This window comes from Pithys albifrons, chromosome 9 (assembly GCF_047495875.1).
Source record: "Pithys albifrons albifrons isolate INPA30051 chromosome 9, PitAlb_v1, whole genome shotgun sequence".
NCBI classification, from domain to species: domain Eukaryota; kingdom Metazoa; phylum Chordata; class Aves; order Passeriformes; family Thamnophilidae; genus Pithys; species Pithys albifrons.
Window position 1 is genome coordinate 25398086 of NC_092466.1, and position 23391 is coordinate 25421476.

Below are 23391 nucleotides of genomic sequence, written 5' to 3' on the forward strand. Positions count from 1 at the left end.
GTCGTGCGGACGGGGGAGCGGGGCCTCAGGCCGCGCCGCCCCGGCTGCCGCCCGCCCTGCCCCGCAGCGCCGCGGGGTCGCGGGCCCGGCCCGAGCACTCCCGCCCGGGCGGCCGCCGCGTCTTCCGGGCAGCGCTCAGGGCGGCGGAGGCTGCGCGAGGGACGGCGCGGCAGAGAGCGAGCCGTGACACGAAGCGGCGGCTCCCCTCCCCGTGCGGGCGGGCAGTGCCGGAGGAAGCCGCCGGCGGGGTGCAAGGTTGGGGGGCAGGACAGGCGCCCCCTGCACTGTCCCCTTGGCCGGCCGCGGGGGCTCCTGGCAGCGCCCTGTGCGCCTTTAAGGGGCGGCGGGCGGGCGGGCTGGCAGCGGCATTGTTCCCTGACGTCACCGCAGCCTGTGCGGCGGCGGCTGCTCTCAAACTTGCCTTTGTTATTCGGCGCTCCCCGGCTGACACAGCGGCCGTTCGCAAAACGCGGAGCCGGAGCCGCGCCGGAGCGGCGGGACGTGCCGCGCCGCCGGCTGGCCAGGGTCGGGAGGGGGGCGCGCCGCCCGCCCGGGGCTCCCCCCGCGGCCGGGCCGGGCGGGCCCGGCTTTGCCTCCGCACTGGGGGCGGTGGCGGGCGCAGCGTTCGCACGGCCCCTCCGCGCCCCGAGGCGAGCGGGGGGCGGCTGCAGGAGGCACTGGGAGAGCGGCAGGAACAGGGTGTTTGTTCGTTTTTTCCTGGGGAAGCCACGGAGGCGTAAATGAGCGGGGCGGGGGTCACCCCAGGGGCACTGCCCTCGGGAGGCGGCCGGGGGGGTGCAGCCCCCGCTGCCGCCGGCCCCGCGCAGCCAGCGCGTCCAGCGGCGGGGGAGCCACGCGGGGCTACCGGCGTGCAGAGCCCCGGGAGGGCTCGGTTCCGCCTGCACGCCGCCAGAAAAAAAAAGAAAAAAAAATCCTCCGTCCCCGGGCGATCCGACATCCCTTTACAGTCACAATCGTTCTCCTCCTCCAACAACAAGACGAATGTGACCAGCGCGGAGTTACACAGTGCTGTTTAAATTGCTTATCTTAATTGCATAATCTAACAAGCCCCGTTGGAGCAGGGATGAATATATTAGGCTTATTAACAACTCATCATAAAATATTGATTGTCCTGGAAGTGTTTTATCAAGGGGAAGAGAAGTCAAGGGAGATGTTTTTTTATCAGATTGGTGCTTGTCAGACAAGGACGGTTTCTTCTTATTTTCTCCCTGGAAATCGCCCTGGATTTCCTGAGGAGCATAGGGGAAAGAAAAAAACAGCAAAAAAACACGCCCTATTGTTAGCGCCGGGGGCCGCGCTCCGGGCGGCGGGGGGGGGGGGGCCGCAGCCTCTGACCGCCCCCCCTCCGTCGGGGCCGCCTCCCCGGCCCGCCCCGCCGCCCACCCGGCTTCCCCGGCTGAGCGGGGACGCCCGGGAGAGCCCCGCTCCTACCTGGGTGGCGGGAGCTCCGGGCTCTGAAAATAACGCGGCCCCGAGGTTGGCGGTGGTGGCAATAAATGGAGGGGGTGGAAGGATGTCTACAGCGCAGTAGACGGAACAGCGGGATCTTTCGGCGTTCCCGTGCAATCCCCCTGCCCTCCCGGTAGTTCCTTCCATGCCCGTAAAAATTCTCCCGTGAAGACGACAGAGAGAGAGGCACCTCATGCTGGAAAGTGTGTTGGGTCCAGGGTGGTTTTCCCCTGTTTAATAATACAAAAACACCGAAGGGAGTATAGATATTCTCCAGCTTTCAGTTTCCAGAGTGGAAGGGTTTCCAAGTGCCTGATATTCAGGAAGACTAAAACGAGAATCCCCGCCTTAAAATACACTGTAAGACAATATTTGTATTTTAAGTCGTATCTAAGATTTTTAACTTTGTGTGATTTGGGGAGTGTGTGTGAGAGAGAGACGGGGGGAGAGGGAAAGGGAGAGGGCGAAGGGAAGAACATCCCTGTAGGAGGCAGCTCCCTTTCAGATAGGAATCTGGGACAGATTTTGCCAGCAGCCACAAAGCATGGCCCTTTGGTAATAGAATAGCCAATGTAATTTGACACTTCAACTTGCTGTGCTCTCTGCTAGTTGATTCACTTACTCACCCACTAACATTGAGCTCCTTTTCACTGTCTGTGGGCAAGGGGGAAAAAAGGAGGGGGGGGAAGGAAGAAAAAGCGGGGGAGAAGGAAGAAAGGAATAAACAAAATTATATATTTAAAAATACCCAAGTAGAGCTGCAAATCAGTTGGGGAGAGAGGATTTTGCCTGCCTTCTTCCTTATTATTTTGCTGCTGCAAGGCTGCTTTGCAATCCATAGGTAAGTTTCGCGTCTATTTGCGCTCCCTGCTCGCACCTCTGCGTTCGCGGCCGGGCAGGGGTTGCGTCTCGGCGGAGCAGAAACAATGGAGCGGCCACGCTGGGGAAATAGGTGTACAGGGAGAAAAAAGAAATAATACTTATTTATTCGGCAAGAGGAGAAAATGTGCGGAGACTTCTTAAAGGGGCAGGCTGTCCCCGCCGAGGGCGCGGGGCGAGGGCGGGCGGGGAGCCGCGGAGCCGGGCCCGGCGGCGGGGAAGCGGCTCTAACCCGGCAATGCCCTTCCCGGACCGGCCGCGGGGTCGCAGAAGGACCCGGCCCGGGGCGAACTTGTGAGGCGGGCGGGCGTCGGAGCCGCCGCAAGCACAAAGGGGGCTGCGGGGGCCGGGGCGGCGGCTGCCCCCGGCCGGGGCGAGCGCCGTCGGGGCAGGCTGGAGCTCCGCCGTGGGGCCGGGGCTGCGGCTCGGGGCGTGCGTGCCCGACCGCCCGTGTAGGGCTTGGGAGACGCGTCGGGAAGCTTGCGCCTGTTCTCTGGGGTCCGGGAAGCTTGCTTGGGTGTAAATTCCTTGTGTCTGGGTTTTGAGAGCCAGCTGGGACTGGGGCCTCTCTCGCCAGGCAGGAGGAAGGAGCAGCCCCCCTCCCTCTCTCTCTCTCTCTCCCCCCCTCCCTCCCCCCGGTGCATCTGTCCAGGAAGCCGCCGGGAGGCGGGGAGGGGGCGCGGGGACAGAGGGCTGGGGGTACCCGACCCGACCCAAGCCCGGTCGCCGCTCTCTCGCCTTTGTGCGAGGGTAGCGAGTGAACCGCTTCTGGGGTGGCCGGCGGAGCTGCTCGCGGGGAGAAGGGGAATGGCAGCCAGTTAAAAGACACTTCTGGAATGTAAACATAAAAATAGGAGCCATCCAGCCACGCTCTTGTCGTCCTGTTCTCTCTCTCCCCCCCCCCCCCCCCCACGTCCCCCCCCCTCCCCGCGCTCGGGATAGCACTCTGCGCTGGCGCGGTAGCGGGGAAGGAGTACGGCAGCCTGAGACAGGGAGAGGAAGTTGTTACTATAATCGGGGTTTTAGACTGTAAACTTTGTTTCGCACGTGTAAAGTTTAATTTCGGTGCCGCCTCGGAGGCTGCGATGAGGGACACGGGGCGGCGCCTCGGGGGCGCCCCTCCGAGTGCAGCCCCCGTCACCATCTGCACTAAAGGTGGAACCTGCCCGGCGGTGGCAGCGTGACCCCGCACCGCGGCCCAGCCGCTTTTGTCTGGGATTGCCGGGGTCCCGCTCACCAGCCCCGGCAGCTGCACGCACTGGTGCAAATTGCGACAGCACCGTCAGTTTGTCGAGACCTAAGCGAATTTAAGGCACAGCTCTGCGCTGTCGTCCGATCGTGCGCGGTGTGTATTTCTGTGCTTCAGTTAATAATCTGCAAACGGCTTAATGGCTCTATAGTGTCAGAGGAATTGGTTTTCTTCATTTACTTCAGCAGGCCTGAGTGAAGCTGGTGTTCTGACTGCTTTTTTCAATGCATTGACATGAGAGAAGAGGATTTAACTTGGCAGCCTGAACAAATGCTCTATCAAAGGTTTCCTAAGAGACAGTAGGAGTGCTGGAGAGATGAATGACCTGGGGTAGTTTTAGGGTGCTACCTAAGCAAGCTTTCTTTTAAATATGGAATGGCTGTTTAGAGCTCTGAATAAAACTGTGCGTCAGAAACACGACAGGTTTATAAAATTTAAAAAGCCAAAAGCACATTAATGCTGTAGCAAAGCTTTGGCTCCCAGGTCTGGTTGAGTACTTCCAATGCCTTGAAGTGCCGAAGCTTTTAAGGAATCTTTAGCAACAGCTTCTCTCTAGCTGTGGAGCAGACCTTGGCCTTGCACACTGGAAGGTTAATGATGTAGCCTCTCCTTCCCAGGCAGGGGAGCGTGGACAGCAGGCAGGTGTGAGGGCACTGGGAGGTAACGAAGAGGTGAAGTAAAACCAAGAGCGTGAGAAAAAAACAAAAGCTCTGTGCTGGAATATATAGTTAAAACGTCATGCTGTTGGGAACCTGTTCGAGTTGCAGTACTGAAGCAGTGACATGGCACGGGGTAACTCAAAAGTATTATCAGCACCAACAGAAAAGTTTCACAGCTAAACCCCTTTGGGAGAAGGATCCCTCTGACAAACAGAGTTGGTCTCTGATTTGGAGCTCCACTTCCTTCTCTTGACTGGGGAAATGTACTATGGCATCAGTCTTCTGGCAGGGCTTGGTGCAGGTCTGTGAATGCCAGAAGACTTGCTCTGACCTTTCTCTGTTCCAAGTTGAGGATGTTGAAACACCAGCTATCAAACAAAAGAGACATTGAAAGCAAGATCTGCAATGGAGCACGTGTGACTTTGAGGCTAGCTGAGTGCATTTGGTGACTGTTTTCCTAGTAGTTTGGGGTGGGGAGGAGGAGAAAGAAAAGGCTGCTTATTTTTACAAAGAGGCTATGGAAAACATGACTTGAAATCCCTCCCATAGTCAGGGACCTTTTTTCTTTTTATCTTTCTAAATGTCTTAAAATATCTTTATTTCTGCTCTTTTTACATGTATGTCTAAAACTACCACATTAGAAGAGGAGGATTATTTTTCCCCATGGGTGTAAGCAGGACCAGGAATGTTACAGAATCCACTGCATTAAAAAAAGAAAGAAGCTTTAAAAAAAAAGAAGAGTCTTTAGGATTATGTTTTAAAACAATGAATAATTTCTTGGGATTGAATTGACAGATTGTGATTTTTATCTTCTCAAGATAACAGTACCTCAGAAGGTGGCTGATTTAAAGATAATTCTGTAAATTGTAATTTAAATTTACTTTCGGCTTTCCAAATTTCAAAAGAATCCCTTGGGACCAGTTGATGTAGGTATCTAACCTACCAATGACATTCATGTCAACATGGACAGATGCTTTTATTGTTTACATTGTTTACAGTCCACAATACCTTAAATAAATGTTGATCATGCTTAGAAACAATAATTGAGTCTGTGGCAAAGGATCAATGAAAACTTTGTTTCAGGAAAGAAGCGAGTTGCTGTGTATATATACAGAGAGTGTTTTGTGCTCTCTGAGATGAAATAGAACTGTAATCTTAGTATGGCATTTTAGAGTATTTTAAGAAACCCACAAAAGATAATGGATCAGTTTCTGCAACATCTGAAAGATCTTTCCTGATCGCCAGCAGATACAAAGAGTGGAAAGGAAAGGAGGCTTTGTAGTACAGTTCCATTCATAACTTTTCTTGGGAGTTGCTTGGCCTTTGCCCCAAATCTCTTCCACTTTTATGGGCTCCAAAGGTTTTCTGTTTGAAAAAAACCCCAACAAACCCCAAACAAACCAAACAAACAAAACCCCAAAACAAACAAAAAACCCGAAACAAACAAAAACCAAGACCCAAACCCTCAAGGATGGCAGTTACATCACTGATACTATGGTTGGAGACAGTGTTGGCTGGTTTTTAGCAACTTGATGTTTGTACTAGCAGCCTCGAAAGCTTGGTTTCTCTCCTGAAAAAAAAATAGATCTGAGAAAGAGAAAAGAGCTGAAATTCATTTTGCCTCCCACAACATTGTTGATAGGTTTTCGAATAACAGGGATCCAGCTTTTCTCCAGTCACACAGAAGATAATGGGACTATGAGAAGTGTAGGTAGTGACTGTCCAGGAACTCGTGGTGCCTGCCTTGCTGCTTTAACAATGTGGCTGATTGAATGCTGCAGGACAAGTGAGCTTGGATTGTTATGGCTTTACCTGGGAAGCCAGTTTCTCATAAATAAGTGGAATTGCAGTTAATGCCTGTGGTAACAAATTTGACCACTATGCAATTGGCTGATTTGTTCTCTCCTAGTTAGACCAACTTCTGTGAAATCCTATCCTGTATTACAGCAAAGCAGCGAGAATATTGCTGAAGAGTTTGGAGTTGGGTTTTATGCTTGTTCTCGTCAACTGCTTGTTGTGGGACAAGAAACACAAACCCTCTTTATCCATTTAGATCTGCTTTATGGGAAAGCACAGTAAACAACACATCAATACAGACTACCACAGATACACCTCCTGCTCAGATATTGTACAGTTTCTTTCACTCAAGTCATGTCTTCACTCAAAGTGTGTGTAAGCTTTCCTGCTGATGACAAGTTGAGGCTGTCAGTGGTATTAGAAATCATTTCAGCTTTAAAATGGTGTCCTTGGCTTAAAAACAAAAGGTTTTGTGATATTGATTTTCCCCCTTCTTACTGAAAAAGAAGAAAATTTTTATGCAGCAATTTTCAATTTCTTTATTTCCATTGGGTGTCACATGATCATTAGCATTCAGCTTGGCTAGTGTTAGAATATTTTAAAGGAAATATAGGCTGCAAGTGAAATATCCAGGCAATGAGTCTTAATGGATCTCCACAGCTAGACTGTTGGAGGCAGTAGTGTATTATAAGAGTAGGAGATGGTTTTACACTTGTTACATGTTATTTTTGGTTCTAATAGCTCAACATAGCTTGAAGTCTACCTTGCCTGCAAAGATGAGGTTTTTTTGGCTTCAATGTAGTGCCTCTGTCCTTCCCTTTGTGGAGCAGGGCAGATTTCGGTGGGTAGGTACTATGTATGTAGTAGAAAAACAATATTGTTTTTAGACAGACCAATTCACTAATTTCTCCTGTAAGTGTCAATAGAAATTAAATTACTCCACAGGGGATGACTCATTTTTAAAAGAACTTGCCTTTCTGAAAGCTCATATAGGTGATTACTTGTTCTGGGCTATCTATAGTTTCCTTCAGTTGCTTATACTTTTTAAACCTGTAGCAGAGGACAGAGAAAGTAATTTGTACTCCTGTATTGAATCCTGGAACTGCCAAACAATCTTTTCCTGTGGATGACGGTTAATGCTTTTTAAAATAATGTTTAGGATCTAATGAAATATCTAAGTGCGAAAAGAATCTTTTATCCTTTCCACAAATAATTCAACTGATCAAGCTGATTTGGATTCTGTCTAGCGCATTACAATTGAGGTTAGTCACATGCAAGCTATCACATTAATGTTCCATTAAGATAAATGTGGGAAGTGTATCTCTTGGTTGGTAATCCATTTTTTGGCTCTACAGACCAGCTTGGACTTGATTCCCAAACTCAAGCAGGAAGGTTCCTGGCTCAACACCGGGTGCGGGGGGAAGGAGGAAATGAAATTGCTCAAAATCTGTTAATATGCACAGTGTTACAAACCTGTGGAAATTTCCTACAAATCTGGCTTGGTAGTACCTCCACTGCTCATTGTTTGTGTATGTAAGGGGTTTCTTACTTTTTTTGTTTGTTTTTCTTGGCTTAATATGCATGTCAGTGGATGGTGGAGACCTGATTTACATAACTCATGTTCTCATGGTAAGATATCCTTTTTCAGTCCTGTGAAACTTACTGGGAGATCCTCTGGCTGCCTGATCCATAGCCAGTTGTGTTATTCTCTCCCTGTAGAGTCATATTCCAGTTTCTTGGTAGTCAGTATTGGCTGCAAGAACAGAGGGACTGTGGTTGCTGTAAGGCTTTTTTTTTTTCTTCACTCGGGAAATGCAGCACCACTGTGGGTCTGACTTCGGAAAGAGGAACAGCTCTAACATATAGATAATACATATGTGTTGTCAAAGATAGCATGAGAATGAAAGCCACAGAATTGGTGCATCTGATAACATCATGCAAAACCTGTATGGAAATTGTTTGTTCTCTTTATTTGGTTTTCTTCAAATCTTACTTGTTCTTGTGTTCTCAACTCTTTGCCTGGCAACTGGTAAACTCTTCTGGTGAGCTAGTTTAGTAGTCAGCTTCATCTGGATGGCATTAACTAGAGAATACTGACTGGGTGATCTAATACACAAACATAGGGAAACTCTGTCTTGTTCATAGTGCAGCACTTTGCACTGTGAAATGTTGGTTGCTATCTTTGCCGATTAGTTTAAAACGTATGTTTGCGGAGTAGGAGAAATAGCAATACTTTGACAACATGTCTGTGTTGTCTTTTGGATTTATTTAGGTTTTTATTCCTTTGAGATTTCAGGGCTCCGCTGACTGGCTGGCAAAGTGAATGGTATCTGTCTCTTGGAGATTTCTAGATAGTTTCGTAACTAATCAGAAAGTCTTATTTATTGGGACTGCTGTGACATAGGTGTATGGCAGAATAGTTGGGGCTTCAATTGGCCATTTAGTTGCAAAAACAGTTCCCTTGATGAGTATCTACTTGTTTCTTTGCTACATTACTGATTCCATTTGAGAACAGTGAAGTCTTTTAGACTGCTCTGAAATACACACCTTTGTGTCCCATCAGTAAATTCTGCAGTGTAGTTTTCTCTTCCCCTCTTGTTTTTGAACACCCATTCCAAAAACAGATGAACTGATCGCATACAGGCTTACTGTGTAAATAAGGGCACTGTGGGATGGGGGAGAAATGCAGGGCAATGCCTAGGCTGACACAGCTGGGTAGTAACTGGTACTTGAAAAGGTTTGAATTTGGACTTCCCCAGAAATTGGTCTCACACTGATAAAGGGGGTTTTCCTGCTCACCAAAGGCAAAAATGATTGAGCTTGTAAGATGTTTATATAACTTTGCTTTTGTATCTCAGTGAAACTCAGACCCTTCACCTGTGCTGCTCTCTTGGGCATGGTTGTTCAACTGCCACCTGGTAGATGGGCATCCTCCAGCTCAAAGGTTAGCACCTGCTTATGGTTATTTTAGAGGTGTGAGGGTGACACGTGGGAGGGAGAAGTCTCACCATGAGAGAGTTCAGTGATAGGGAGGAGAGAGATTCAAGCTTTCAGTTGCAGGACCCCCCCACACCCCCCCCTCCCCTACAGCTACAGACTCTTTCTTGAGGAAATGAGAGAAAGTTTCCAGCCTGCAGTCCTTCTGCCCCTGTGCCCACTTTGAACAACACTTCTGGTCATGCAGCCAGCAGATGAGGTGCCCCCATAGATGGTTTGAAAGTAAGAAATACCTTACATACCACTACTTTCACATAAAACCTTAATTTTCCTTAGTGTTGCACATCTCTCTAAGACTTTGGCTGTTGTAAATGGCAAAAAAACTTACAAACATGAAAATTTCTTGTAGAATGATTTTGCTTAAAATACACTGCAAAATACGAGTTCCTGCAGCTAGAGTATTTTTACAACAAGCACTGTCAATTTGTGATTTTAAAGCTATAGGATATACATAGGTGAATGGAAAATCTGTTTGATTATTTCCCTCTGTCCTGCTACTGTACCCCACCCCACCTCCAACCCCCCTCCTCAAAAAAAAAAGCTATTAAAAGCAGTTTTAGACACTTTGTTGACACTGTATTCTCGGAAGAGCAGTTTGTTTATATATCCCAACAGGAAAGAGAGTGGGGTTTATTATGCGGCAGGTTTGCAGGGGGGGGAGAAGAATGTTATGGTTGTCAGGCAGTCTACCCAGTCTCTTAGTGTCTTTCTTGTAAATTCTCTGTTTGTTTAATGCTTATAACCCTTTTCCCAGCAGTAGGATCACAGAAGTTGACTTCTTTACAGCTGGTATACAGCTTATGTTGCTCTCCGTTACACCAACTCAAGATTTTCAAAACTAAGCCTTTTCAAATAAAGGTTTTCTTCTTTTCTCCATTTAGCACAGGTTGATGCACTTTACATTTGATTATTTTTTTTTTAACTGGAATGCTTGTCTGAAAGGGCTACAGGCCAGTAAGACGTCATCCTGTAAATGCTTTTGGGATCCTGACTATCTGTACACTCAGTTTGCTGTCCTTTAGGTGTTTTACAAAACCTCACTTTTCTGTTTCACAGAAAATCAAGATGCTAAATTGCAGTGGGCACATATGTACAAATGTGGGTAGCAGTTCTGTGACTGAAAAGGTGAACTCAACGTGTGTTGCATTATCAAGGCTGTGTTTCTACAAACTAGTGTTCAACTTCATCAGCTTCACAACTCCCTTCTTTCTTGCTTCTGAGATATCCACTCTGATATGTCTCACCTGGTGAGACTTCAAGCAGCTATCAGTCCTTCCTTTAGAAGTTTGTTTCAGATACCATATTTGAGTCTTTCCTTGTCTTCTCAAGTGTGAGATCTCTCCAGAAAGTTACACCACTGCTTTAAAAAGTATTCAGTTGCAGTCCAGCTGGAGTTGGATACCATTAGAGATGGGAGCTACTAGCTTTCCAAATGGATGCATAGCTTTGGCTCTTGGCACTGTAAAACTCTGCCATCTCGCACATTAAAATCATAACAGTATTATGTAAGGAGAAGTTATTTTGGGTCACTAGCAGAGCCCTCTCAGACTTGGTTAAACCAGCCTTGCAAGCTAAAAACTTGGGCGCACATCCTCTTCTTGCAGCTTTCTGGCCATATAAGCATGTGGATGGTGAGTCCTTTCCTAGTCATCTGCCCTTGACTTTGCTCAGTCTGTGACGCCGACTCTGAATCTACTTCTGCCACAACAATTCATGTGGCTATGGGGAGCCCTCAGAAAGGAAGGGCTTGCGCAGCACTGCTTTCGCTCCCCAACCCCAGCTGCTTTGAGGCAGGACTGGAAGGAAAGAGAAACTGGGTGAGTTTTGTGATCTTGCTACTCTGGACTCTGCAGTAGCAGGGGGACAGGAGTTAGACGGGAAGGTGGACACCCAGAAGGGCTTCACACTCCTCTAAACCAAGTCCCACCTGTACAGCAGGCTCCTGCTTGTTTATGTGTAACTTGGGAGTCACTGTTTCAATTGGCCTTGTTATTCTTTACCAAAGGACAAGTGAAACAGTAGCTGTTGGTGTCCAGCAAGAGACAGAGTGCAGAATGAATTGAGGTGAACCTTTGAAATGTTTGTTAATAGCAAATACCTAATCCTGATTTTTAGCAGAGGTACAGCTTCGACATGAAAGATGCAGTACTTTGACTTGTCTGAGTGTTCTAAACACTTCCTTTGGAGACCAGTCCTTGCATTCCTAGTCATCCTTGGGTACAAATTGCACATAAAGGGATAGTCATTCAGAGTTTATTTACTCTTCAGAAGGAATCAGCATCAGGACAGAAAATAAACACTTTAAAACATTCACGTAGAAATTGCCCTGTCCTCAAAGTCTGTGCAGCAGAGAGTGTGGAGCTTGCTGGATTACATTGCTGGTGGCATTGACTGGAGCTGTGCAGGTAGGGAGAATGGAAAGGTCCCCTGAGGCACAGACCAGATGGTGCTCGGTGCTGCACAGGCTTGGGTGAAGCAGTGGTTCTTTCTGCTAAGGCTTTGCAAAGAGCAGTGCTGTGGGCAGTTCCAAGCCTTTTTGATTAGGATGGGTTCTGAAAATATTTGCAATCATTTTTATTCTACCTGTGTTCATGGCAGATTTTTCTTTGTAAAGTAATCAGTTGAAAAGCACGTGAGAGGTGCAGAGACTATAGGAAAGAGGAGGAGGTGGCGATGACTGCTGCTGAAGAGTTCAGAGCCTGTCTTTGAAGAACTGATTGGCATGAAAACAGATGGGCACTTTAAATTCAGGACTGTGCTACTTGTCTTATCCTTACACAAGGTTGTTTTATGGTCAAATGAATACCAAAAAAATAAATTACATTTAGGATTCATCTGTTGAAGTTTCTTTTGTTAACTAACTGGTACTTTGAACATCTATTTTTGAGTTTGGCATGTTTCCTCTTAGCTAACCTAGAGCATAGTTGCTCCCACAGAGCAGTGGTTGGTATGCTGTATTTAGTAACCTTTGGATATCTGCCTTCAGCTCTGCTCTTGACTGTAATGGCTCCTTGCAAGCCTCATGGGACACTGGATGGGTACATCAAATACAGCTCTGGTTTATTTACCCTTAGTTGGGAGCACTAGGCATATGCAGGTGAACAACGATCTGAAATGAGGAGTAAAGTAGATGATAGTCGGGTTGCTATTGTGTGGCACCCAGGCTCTGCCATGGTGACTAAGACAGCATGATAGTTTCCTTATTGGCCACCATCTGTCTGCTCCTGGCTGGAGCTTCGTGGCTGGCACTCTGCCTTTGGAGCAGGGACCAGCGCTGACTCCGCACAGCACCCTGTGCTGGGAGTCTTGAGTAAAGAAGGAGCAAAGGGTTGATGCCTAGTAGGTTTCTGGTCACAAGTGCATGATAGATTTATTTAATCACTTGAAAAAAACCCCAACAAAACAAACAATATTTCTGAGACAGCACTTTCAGTGTATTCTAAAAGGTTTTGCATCCTAAATGCATGTATGAATTATTTATTTAATGCATAAACTTTTTGCAAAAACTTTTGTGAAAGAAAGTCTTCTACTATTTTAGAATATTAGTGTTTTTGAAAATTTCAACAATACTTCAAATGTTTCTAGCAGTTTTGTGGTGTCATACGATTTGAAATTCAGATTTAAAACTGTGAATTTGGTCACCCAAAAAGAAACAGCATGTCAGCATGGAGTCTTAGTACTCTTTCTGAAATTGCAGCTATGGTCCTCAGTTCCTCTTTCTCAGTAAAGAGAAATGTAAATCAAAATACTTGTAATGTTGCTGGTATCTTGTCCTAGTAATATCTCAGTGTATTAAATCATAAAATCGAGAAAAAGTACATATCTCCTATCATATGAAAAATAAAAATATGTTTACAAATGTGTATTTGCTCTAGTCATGCCTCTTAGTGTCCCTGAATTTATACTTTATTTTGCTGTAGAAATTGGCAGCCAATTTTACCTGAAAGTTTGCTGTTTATGAAAGAAACAAAAGACTGGGGAGTCCAGCTCCCATTTTTACTGTTCCACCCAACTTAAGAGTAGTTTGTAGGAAATGAATGGTGAATGCACATACTCCAACCTCTCCTTCCCTATCTTCATTGTTTAATGAGGCTAATATCTCCAAAAGGAACACTGGAGGGGCAGGAATTCTCTGGCAGTTGATCTATTTGTGTTTTTAACATGGGATATTTTTAGCCTGACATACAAAAATACATGCTTTTGTATCCAAAGAGACTGTTGTTTCCATTTATTTTAAAACCCTGGATGAGAAACAAGATGTCAGACCTATTATAATGCAACCCAGTAATTAACATATGTTGGTCTGCCTCTGCCAAGGATTTCTTGTGAGTAATGCAAGTTGCACAAGTAGAGGAGTCAGGTGGTTTGTTGGTAAAGAACCATACATATATGCTTGAGTGATCAGATCCTAAAGACATCATCCGAGGACAGGATGTGTATCTGTGTTTGAATCTAAGAACAGTTATAGCTTAAAGGCCTTGTCAGATGTGTTAAGTTTGGAAGGGGGGGGGTAGGGTGGAGGGGGGTGGAGGGAAGAAAACAACTTCCCCTCACTTCCCTTTTACCAGTAAAACATCATCTTGTCCAGTATTAAGAAAATGGGGATAACGATTTATGGAAGAAATTTAGTTTTTGGTTGTATGGGAGTTTTGTGTGTGGTGATTGTGAGGAGTGATTTATTTGGCATTGTTGGTTTTCATTTTCCCAATTTCTGAGTGACTGGAATGAGGAATCTCAGGGATGCTTTTAATGGTAAGGATACTATGCATATGAGTTTGAGACAGCTGTGTGTTGCAGTTACATCAGGTGAGTGGCAGGTAGCTGGATGCAACTTTTCCATTTAGGTGGGCCTTTTGCAGTGGAGGTGTGGAGTGTCTTAGCTAAACTGAAAATGTTTTCCCAGTGATCAACGTTAACCTATGTAGTCCACATATACTGTATGTACTCTCTATACATCTGTTACATCCACCCAAGTAGGCACATTCTGCAGTCTAATACAGGAAGGGGATCAGGGAGTAGAGTAAAAGCTGAAATAAAAAAAATAAAAATTAAAAGTTTTTAAAATATAGGTGAGGTCAGCTTTTGCATTGTGGATGCAAGTATGTATGACCAATTCATTTTCCAAATACGTGCAATGAGAGGACAAATGGTATATTGTGGATTTAAATAATTAAAATGAATCTTTGGAATAGCTTCAAGGTCATATATTCCTAAACTCTGAAATGTGCTCCAATTACTGTTCTATTTAAAAGGAGATTTTGTTTCCTAGCCTGAAAGCAGGCTGCTGCACACCAACTAATGGTTTGATGTGCACTCACAGTGAGAGACTGCACACTTCTGCATGCTTCTCTCAATGTAACCCCATCACCTCTGCTGAAGGAACTGGACATGGAAAGCTAATAGGATCAATCAATATCTGTATATATTACAAGTATTAACAACTTACAAATGCCAGAGGTTCTTTGGTACTTTATCACAACAGGGTAAAACCATCATTTTTTTTCCATTTGGAGTTTTGTGTTTAATATGTAGTTTATATTTTGGCACTATCTGTTCAGCTATAAATCAAACTTGACTGTGACAGTGATGGCCTTCAGGCTACCTTGTAGTTGTAAATTCACAATTGTTGTTTTTGCCTTGAGTGCTGTTTTCAAGCTGTGCAGTGTTGGATAGTCTTGAATAAACAAGCTTCCAATACAGAAAGTGGATTTCAGTGCTTATAGTACTGATTAAACTAATTTGATTGGCAGCCTTAAAATATTCAGCCACCAGAATCCAGACCTATAGAAAAATTATAAATAATAATGAACTTGTACTCTTTTGCAAAATCTGCCTTTTGGACTTGGTTTAGGGCTCATCCTGCAATCTCAAGTACTGGAAATGCCCTAAATGAACAGAGATGCTGTTATAATCAGTTCACTTACAGAGCTAGAGCTTTAGCTACACATGACAGTACTATTAGGCTAAGCTCCAGGACTCATTTTTTACCTTCTGTTGCCCTTTCACGCCATGTTAGGTGATGGTAGGTCCAATTCACCCACGGAGTCTGTTTGCCACCCTTTCTCAAAGCAGGGTGGTGCAATCGTTATTCACTAACACTGCTTGCCTGTTTTTCAAATTATTGAGCAACACGTGGCTCCCCAAGAAAGTTAAGTAAGGACTGCGTTGGGTCAGAACTTCTATTGTGCAAAATTTTAATGTCTAGAAAACACAATGAGATCTTTAAAAGTGAAATTTTTGGATGTGAAATCTGCTTTCCCATCAACCTCTGTTATTCTAAACTGGGCTGACTGAGCAGCTTTTGAGGAGATGCTGGAAAACCTAACTAGTTCAAGGGGAAAATAGCTGGCTGTGAAAAATATATGGTGAGAAAGATATAGCTGCATTTACAGAAAGTGAAATTGCTGAACTTGTGTTAATATTTATTGTTCATTCAAATGCTTGTTGGATCTATGAGCACTATTTTATCTTCATTTACTAATCAGCAGGTGTTCAGGCCTGTTGGACATTCATCCTTTTGAGGCATTTATGATTAAATGTTTCTGGCTGTCATAATTTTGGTTGGTCAAGTTCACATTAATTGCTGCTGCACTCTATGCAGTTGTTCTAACATTTAAATACTGCCTGTGAGTAGGTTTGATTAAAATCACGTCTCCAGGTGCACACTAAATACCTTTGATACCTCACCTACAAACAACTGTAGAATTGTTGGTGAGAATGACAGCTGCAGGCAATAAATGAGGACAGTAATAGAAGTCTCAGTGCTGGAGAGAGCATCATAAATCATGAGGGGAGAGCAGCATGTGCACTGACAAATCGGTGAGCAGCTGCAAACAGCATTTTCCAGGTAAGAATTATTGTGCTCGCTCCTGATAACTGCTCAGAAACCACCTCTTCTGTGTATGTGGGTGACTTCACCCCTGCACGGGTACTCACAGCAGTGTAAGCTGTTGAGCTCTGGTATTTTGCCTGGGAATGGTGTTTTGTGTGGTGTAAGCTACATATTGTACAGTGGACCTTGGTTTTCATCCAAGGTGTTTCAGGTGTGGGTTTTCTCTGTCAGGGAGAATTTCCCATGCTTTTGCAGCTTATGAGTTACTTGGTTTCGTTCCTTCAGAGAATTTGGAGAAGTGTTTTTGACAGGTGGAGAGAAGAGGATATATTTGGCTGGTTTTAACTAACTTGCTTTGTTAGCCCTTGCTATGTGGAGTTGAGGGGAGGAGCATGTGCCTTTTTAAAAGATAAATGGGGGGGTGGGGGGGCGGAGGGTGAGGAAGGCTGGAATGATGCTGTTTAAGTAAGGGAGATGATAATCTAGTCACCCAGAAAGCAATTTTGCTCTTCTACTGTGAGAGAGATGAAAACTGTTTTAATGAAATAATGATGGGAAACAGATTGCAAAAAGTTAGCAACTGAAATATTTTTTGAACACTAAAAAATAAGTGTCAAACACATGTCCTATAATGTCATTCTTGCTAAAAGCATAATATGTCAGAATACATTTTAAAATGTTGAAGTCTCTTTTTATATATAATTCAACCTTAATCTCTTGGGTTTTGGTTAATAGAATTTAATCTTGATAAATTAAAGGCTTAGAAGCTTTGACTACCAGAAGTAGCTGCCACTTTCCTTAGACAAGTGAATGTGACACCGATGTCCCACTCCAGAAAGACACTGCAATTGGCAAACATTTGTAGCTTTCATGTGCAGTCTTGGAAGATTACCTGTTTGAATTCATATACTCTCAGTTTGTTGTCTGTGATGGGAGAAAAGCTGCCAATGCACATGGGGTTGTTGGGGCTGCAGCATGGGCAGGACAGCTCTGGCCGAGGTGTGAAGGTACACCCAGCTCTCTGCCTTAGGGAGCACCCAGTGTCAGAATGCAGCAGACTTGTATCTACCAGGAGCCACAACAAGCATTGCCGCGTGTGCTGCTGCAGGTGTCATTGCAGTCAAGTGTGTGCCTGGCAATGGTGTCCTTTCCTCATTGTGAAAGCTGTGCTTGAGTACCTGCAAGGAGTTGAGATGAGGCTCACAGTTTTGCTATGCTTATGGTTAGAATGTAGTTGTCTTCTTCTGGTACTTTAAACTCTTTACATAAATCATACAAATAAAGCTTTCATTAGAAATGGTCCTTTAAATAGAATAAATATGAAGTAATGGGGTCCCAATTTACATCCTGCTCCCTCCCTGTCAGCAGCAGGATTTGATCAGTGCATTGAGAAAAGGCTTTTTTGGGGATGTCTGTAGTTTTCTTTTGCATGGCTAGTTTTGTTATTGGGTTTTTTTCTTGTTAAGGTTCATTTTTAGCTGATTTAGCTATGATTGATACCACTGTCCATGACAGCCTGGTCTCCACATCAATGAAAGGAACATTGGGAACAGCCCAGCTAGGCTGGTAGAGGGCCAGGACCTTCCTTTGGGCTCAGCTCAACACCTTCAGGCTGTGACACTTTTCTCAGGGTCTCTAGGCACCTTCCAGTTTCCCCAGAGAACAAGAAGCATATTCATGAACTTCATGAGCTTCAAAACACTGCATCAAAACTGGTTTTCCAGGAACACTTTTTTTCTTCTCTAGAATATTCTTCTAATGTTTACAAGTGTACTGGAGAAGTTATTTTTCAGTTTTTATATTTATGTAACATAGATCATATGTTCAGATGCAGTCCTGTGCATTTTTTTTTGCCTGTCTTGTTGAACTGGATACCTCTTACCAGTCTCACTTGATTTAATACTGACCTTGCTGATGCGTGGTGCTGGCCATTGTGCCATTGGCTGGTAGCATGATTTTTAGAAAATAAGCAACTGTGCAAGTATGTGCAACTGTGCAAGCTTTGGTACTAGCAGTACAAGGCTTTGACTCTGGTGTCCCTGGGATGGCTGCAGTCTTGCCCTTTCCCCCCATCCCCTCTTCCAACAGGAATGACAGAGGGAAAGTTGTGTAGGTGCACTGGATCTCAGCCTTGCCTCTTCTCAGTGTCTTTCAAAAGAAGAGATAACTTATATGTCCTGGAGGTGGTGCTGATCATGCCGCTAACACAGGGTTGATGGGCATCAGGAAAGATGGAGTGGCATGGAAGCAAAGGGCCATCATTGCACCATGTAGGTGGCTTTAGTATGGGGCAGCATTTTTTTTGGTTTCCCTCGTTCGCTTCTACGGGCCAGGAATACAGGATCTATACTGAGTGAGCTGTACCATGATGCCCAGAATGAACATTCTGATCTGTGAGAAAGATGGGCAGTCCCTGTTTCCATCCTGTGGTTTTGTGCTGTCAGGACTATTTAAGCCTCTCTGTTCCTGCTGCATGTTATTCCCACCCTTATGCTGTGTTAGCATAAATATTTGTGCAGGTGCACAATGAATCAGACTAGGGAACTGATGAAGATGAAAACAAAAAAAACCCCTTTTCTGCACAGATTCTTCCTTCTCCTTCCCCCCCCCCCCCCCCCTCCCCGACTCTTGGATCAGTTCCCTAGTCTGCTTCCCTGTGTGGCTGCATCAGTCTCCACGTGAGCACCACATGGGAAGCAGAAGAGGACTCAGAGCTGCATGGCAGGCAGGTTAGAGGTAGGAAAGAGTGCTTTAACTGGCACTTCTGTGTAGGAAAGTCAGATGGATCCACAGCCTCACAATTAGCAGAAAATAATAAGCCCAGCTCGTAAATGGATTGGATCAAGTGATTAAAACCACAATATTTTTATTTGCATAAACTTGTGTTCCTATTAGTACCAGAGCATCTGTTGCTGGGGGCAGGTAGATGCTCTCTAAATTAAAAGCTAAATTGCATGTAACTTTCCCAACACTGGGCGCCAGTTCTCTGTTTGTACACCCCCTGGAACTGGTCAGGAGTCCTGAAAACAAGAACCAAACAAAGGAAGCTTAGCTTTGCAGGGCTGTGCCCGTGCACTGTTTCAGCTGGTTCCTGCGTAAAGCCCTTTGTCAGTTGTGTAGTCTTGGGAGGCTGGAAGCCTCTGCCATCTACAGTGATGTGACCTGGAGAAGTGAAGTAATGCTGAAGGGCTTAGTCTCCGACTCTATCTCTGGTCTATGGTTGAGGGCACTGGGGAAGCTTGGCAAAGCCAGGGCTACCCACCATATAAAGTAGCCCTTCAGCAACCTTCTTCCCTCCTCATGCTGCCTGGTGGTGTCACAAGGTTGGAATGGGTAGTTTGGGATTGCTGGAGAACCTGAGGCTTTTAAAGCTCCCTGGTACATCCTGCTAAGTGGAAGGTAGTGTGTGGACTGGCACTGAAACTAGCTGTGCTAAATCATGCTGGTTAGTTCCTCCATTTTGGAGAAAGTGCCCCTGCTTTGAGGGTCTTAGAAGTGTTTGTGGAAGGTGACTGGTTTTCACAGACTAGAAGCCCTAATCTTAGACACTTTTTTTTTTTCCTTTTGGACAAACTGTATTTCAACTGAAAGAGATTATTTCCTTTTCTGTCAAACCAGGTCATGGGAACTTTATGCTGGACAGTCAAGCAGGAGGTAGCACTGAGCTGTGGTTGATGTGGCTAGAGGATACCTCTGGCACACCTATCTCTGGAGGAAAAAGCCGTGGTGTACTGTCACAAAGTGTGCAGTTAGATCGCAAGCTAAACCCTGGAAGGGGGAGCCAGGCTCTGGTTTGGTTTTCAGCGCTAAAGTATTCCTGCTAGCATCTGCTCTTCCCACCCTTCCTGCAGGGAGCCAGCGGCTGGTGGGCGACCTCCTGTTGGTGCCCGTGCAGGGCAGTGCAGGCGGATTCTTTCTGGGAGCTGTGGCCTCCACCTTGGCCAGCTGGCAGCAGCCCCTGGCTCTCTGCCTCTCCTGCTCCCTGCTCAATTTTAGCAGCTTTAGAGACTCTCTTGGGGGCTGAAGCACTGCAGAGGAAGCTGTGCCAAAAGGCTGCCTTTTGCGTGTTTTGCTGTCCTGGTGCAATTGGAGCCCTGGTTGGTGACTGGTGCTTCTGGACAGCATGATAATAAACATAACCTTTTTATTAAACTAAGCATGTTTTCTAAACACTAGTTGTGATTTTAAAGTATTTTTTTTGTTATGTTTAAGGGTGATGGCATGCTGTGTTTCTTAGATCTGTATTTTTAGTGGTGTTCTGTTACTCTGAGTGCGGGGGCTGGAACGAACAGATCAGCCTGCAAGTGGCTGTATTCCTTTGGGAGGGTAGAATAAGTTGCTCTAGCAGGCTTGTGGGTGTAGGTGAGTTACAGCTGTGGAGTGCCTCATGGTTCTATAGAAATAATTGTTCTCTGTGTTTATTTTGCACATATTAGTTATTAAAAGGTGTTACCTCTCTTCATGCCTGACATGAACGAGGTACTACAGCCCTGTTGTACACAAATACATAAACCAGTCATCTTCAGGTTTTGGAGAAAATTTCCCCAAATAAAAGCAAGTGAGAACCTTAAAAAGGACAGTATTTGTGTGTATTTAAGTGTGGACACTCTTAAGCCATCTCAGTGAAACATTCTACTGAAACAGTTGTAATATGTGAAGATAACATGTTACATTGTGACCTGGGTCTAGACTTTGCACTGATGTTGTGAACAGATTTTGTGTGGATTGCTGTTTTGAGTGCCACACAGTGTAAACATTTTGATGAAGAAAATTATGCTTAAATTGGAATACAGCTGATGTTCTGTACTGCCAGCCTTTATCGTAAAATAGCTTTTAATAGCTCCAAACAATTTTTTTAAATCAAAATTATTCTTAGACCTCAGCAAAAACAAAGTAACTTTTGCTTGAAAACAGAAACTGTCAAAACCCTAGTATCTTAATTTTCTCTCCAAATTTTGTTTGTATTAAAAACTGAGTTCTTGAAAAATGCTGTTTTTTTCATAAAGTCACTGATTTCTTGAAAATGCCTGAAACAAACCCCTATGCCAGTGCATGCAATTTCTGAAAATTTGATATTTTCAAATAATATGAATTGAGACATCCAAACATCTCCAAATTCTTTGAAGTTTTTCAAGTGTATAGACTGATTCTAAAAATCAAGGGCATAGATTCATTTTTGCAGGGGTTTTGCTTTTTCATTTTGTGATAGGTTCTTTTAATTATATTCCAAACAAATTACCATACTGAAATCTTTATGTGTCAAGATATTAAGAGTAACACAGCATAAGCCTCTTCTATTAATATTCATTGTGGTATTTCATAATGGTATCTGTTGAGCAGCACTGATTGAATTTAGAGAAATTGTATTGTTTAAAATCCCTTTCATTCATATATTAAACTCTCATAGCATAGTATTGAAATCAGTTTGTATACAGACATTTGATTTTGCTTCTCTAGCCTTATCCGAGTCAAGAGGCTGTTTGCATCCATTAATGCCATGTTAGGGAAATTTGCACGTGAATTTGATGGGATGCTGTATTCTGGTAGCTGCAAGAAATGTACAGATTTCAGAAGTTATTGGTGAGACTTCAGTGTATTACAAATTAAATAAATTTATAGAAGATGTTGTTTATATTGAAGTACAAAAGAAATACTGAATTTTCTTTTAAAGTGAAAATTGTTTAGGGGATTTTGACTGTTAGTGAATCATTCTGCCAGGCTTTGTGGTTTTAAAGTGAGAATACACGCACTTTAAAACATTTCATTTTTTTTCTGTCCTATTTCACTATCAAAGGCTCTGCACAGAGGAAACAGGCAGATGAGCTGATCTATAGAAGGAAATAGTTAAAAGTAGTGAGGCATGAGTGTTATCAAACACATAAACTTCTAAAAGTAACGATCATTTTAACATCATCAACTTACTGTTTTTAAGTGTTTCTTGTAACTGATGCCAGACAAGAAAGAGGCGAATATACTGTTTAGACTGATTGAGCATTGTTGTAATACTGTAAGTTGACCTGCATGTAGCAATTCCCTCCCCCCCCCCCCCCGTATTGGTGGGCAAGCTGTAGGGCAGGATGAGCCTTGCTTTCTGGGAGCCAAATACTATGCCCTACTCTGGGGATCCAAGAAGGGAATACTGCTAGTCACACTCATAAAACATTTTGTGTCTTTCCAAATTTTTATCACTGTTAATCAAACATGGGTTAGACTAGTAAAAAGTTTCAGGGGGTTGTTTTTTTGTTTTTAATGCTGAAACTTTTTAAATGCCCCTGCCTGCAGAGGTCAAGGGTTTATCTGTAGGTACACCACTAAGGTATGGGAGCTGCCTCATTACTAACTCTCATATGAGTAATTCCTATATAAGTTTTTGTAGCAGGAGAACAAAATGTACTTACAGCATCCATTTAGTACCCTGCTCAAATTAATCTGCATGAGATTTCAAAACATGTATAGTTGAATATTCAAGTTTCAGTCTAGTTCTTTGACAGTGTGTTTACAGAACACTAACCACTTAAAAGCAGCTTTGGGTTTTAGATTTTGGATTTCTGTGCTGCTCTTGCTCTGTTAGCAAGCCAAGAAATGCAGGACAGGGATAATGCATGAAACTGAGAAAGCAGCTCGTGTCACTGACCCCAGCCACTCAAGAACTAGGTGATGTACTGAGCACAAGGGAGGAAATCAAAGTCACAATCCTGTAAATATTGATATACGTAGTTAAGGTTAGACATAAAAATGGGTTTTTTAAACTTATACTAATTTCTTGCGCATAAAATTAAGAATTTGTGTAAATATTTGCAATCTGGAACCTATTTCAGATTTTTAAAGTATTTAAAGTCCTTTCCAAAATACTTTTATAATACTGCAAGGCCTCATGCCACAACAAGATGTGTTCAGAGAATGCAAACCCAGCTACACAGTAACTCCTTCCTTCAGCAGCAGGCAAGGTAACAGCTGGCTTATTGACCTGCAGGAGGCTTCTGTCTACATGTTTGGGCGCTCTCTGGCAAGAGTTAAGTGTTCAGATAGAGGGCAGGAGCCTTGGCTTTGGGTCACTGAACTCCAGGCTGCGGTTGTCTGATTCAGCTAATTCTTCCCTTTCAGACTTCTCAAGTAACTTCGAACAGATTGCTTAGTCTCCAAGTCCCTGCGTTTCCCAATAATAAACCAGGGTTAATTATGCAGTCTTCCATCTCTTGCCTTGATGTGTCTAGCTGGTATGCAGAAACTAGTTTTACAGTGAGATCTCTGGAAGTACAGATGTTCAGCTACCTGGAATTGGGAAGGATCTCATTTTTGTAGGCTCTCAAAAGCTCAGCATGTATCAGTCTTTGTCTTGAGAGCTGTGGGTTTTACTTATTTTATTAGCTCCTGGTGTGAATGAAGTGATGTTATCCTAGCAACCTGCTTTCTTCATTTGGGCTTTAGTCATATTTTCTGTATGTGTATACGTATATGTTTTGTTAGTAGTGAGTGACTGAAAACATGTGCAAGCCAGCCATGTGCTG

General features: G+C 44.3%; 1 protein-coding gene across 8 annotated transcripts in view; it reads left to right on the top strand.

Annotated features, from left to right (window-relative positions):
- The first annotated feature begins 1774 nt into the window (after positions 1-1774).
- ZMIZ1 (zinc finger MIZ-type containing 1) overlaps positions 1775-23391 on the top strand; it is a 345896-nt gene continuing 324279 nt past the window's right edge. For 7 of the 8 annotated variants that reach the window (XM_071564494.1, XM_071564493.1, XM_071564500.1 and 4 more), the window contains exon 1: positions 2100-2311. The gene's annotated coding sequence lies outside the window, so the exon portion shown is untranslated. Of the gene's footprint in view, positions 1831-2099; positions 2312-23391 lie in introns of those variants that run through there. The other variant, XM_071564495.1, reaches the window with a different exon arrangement.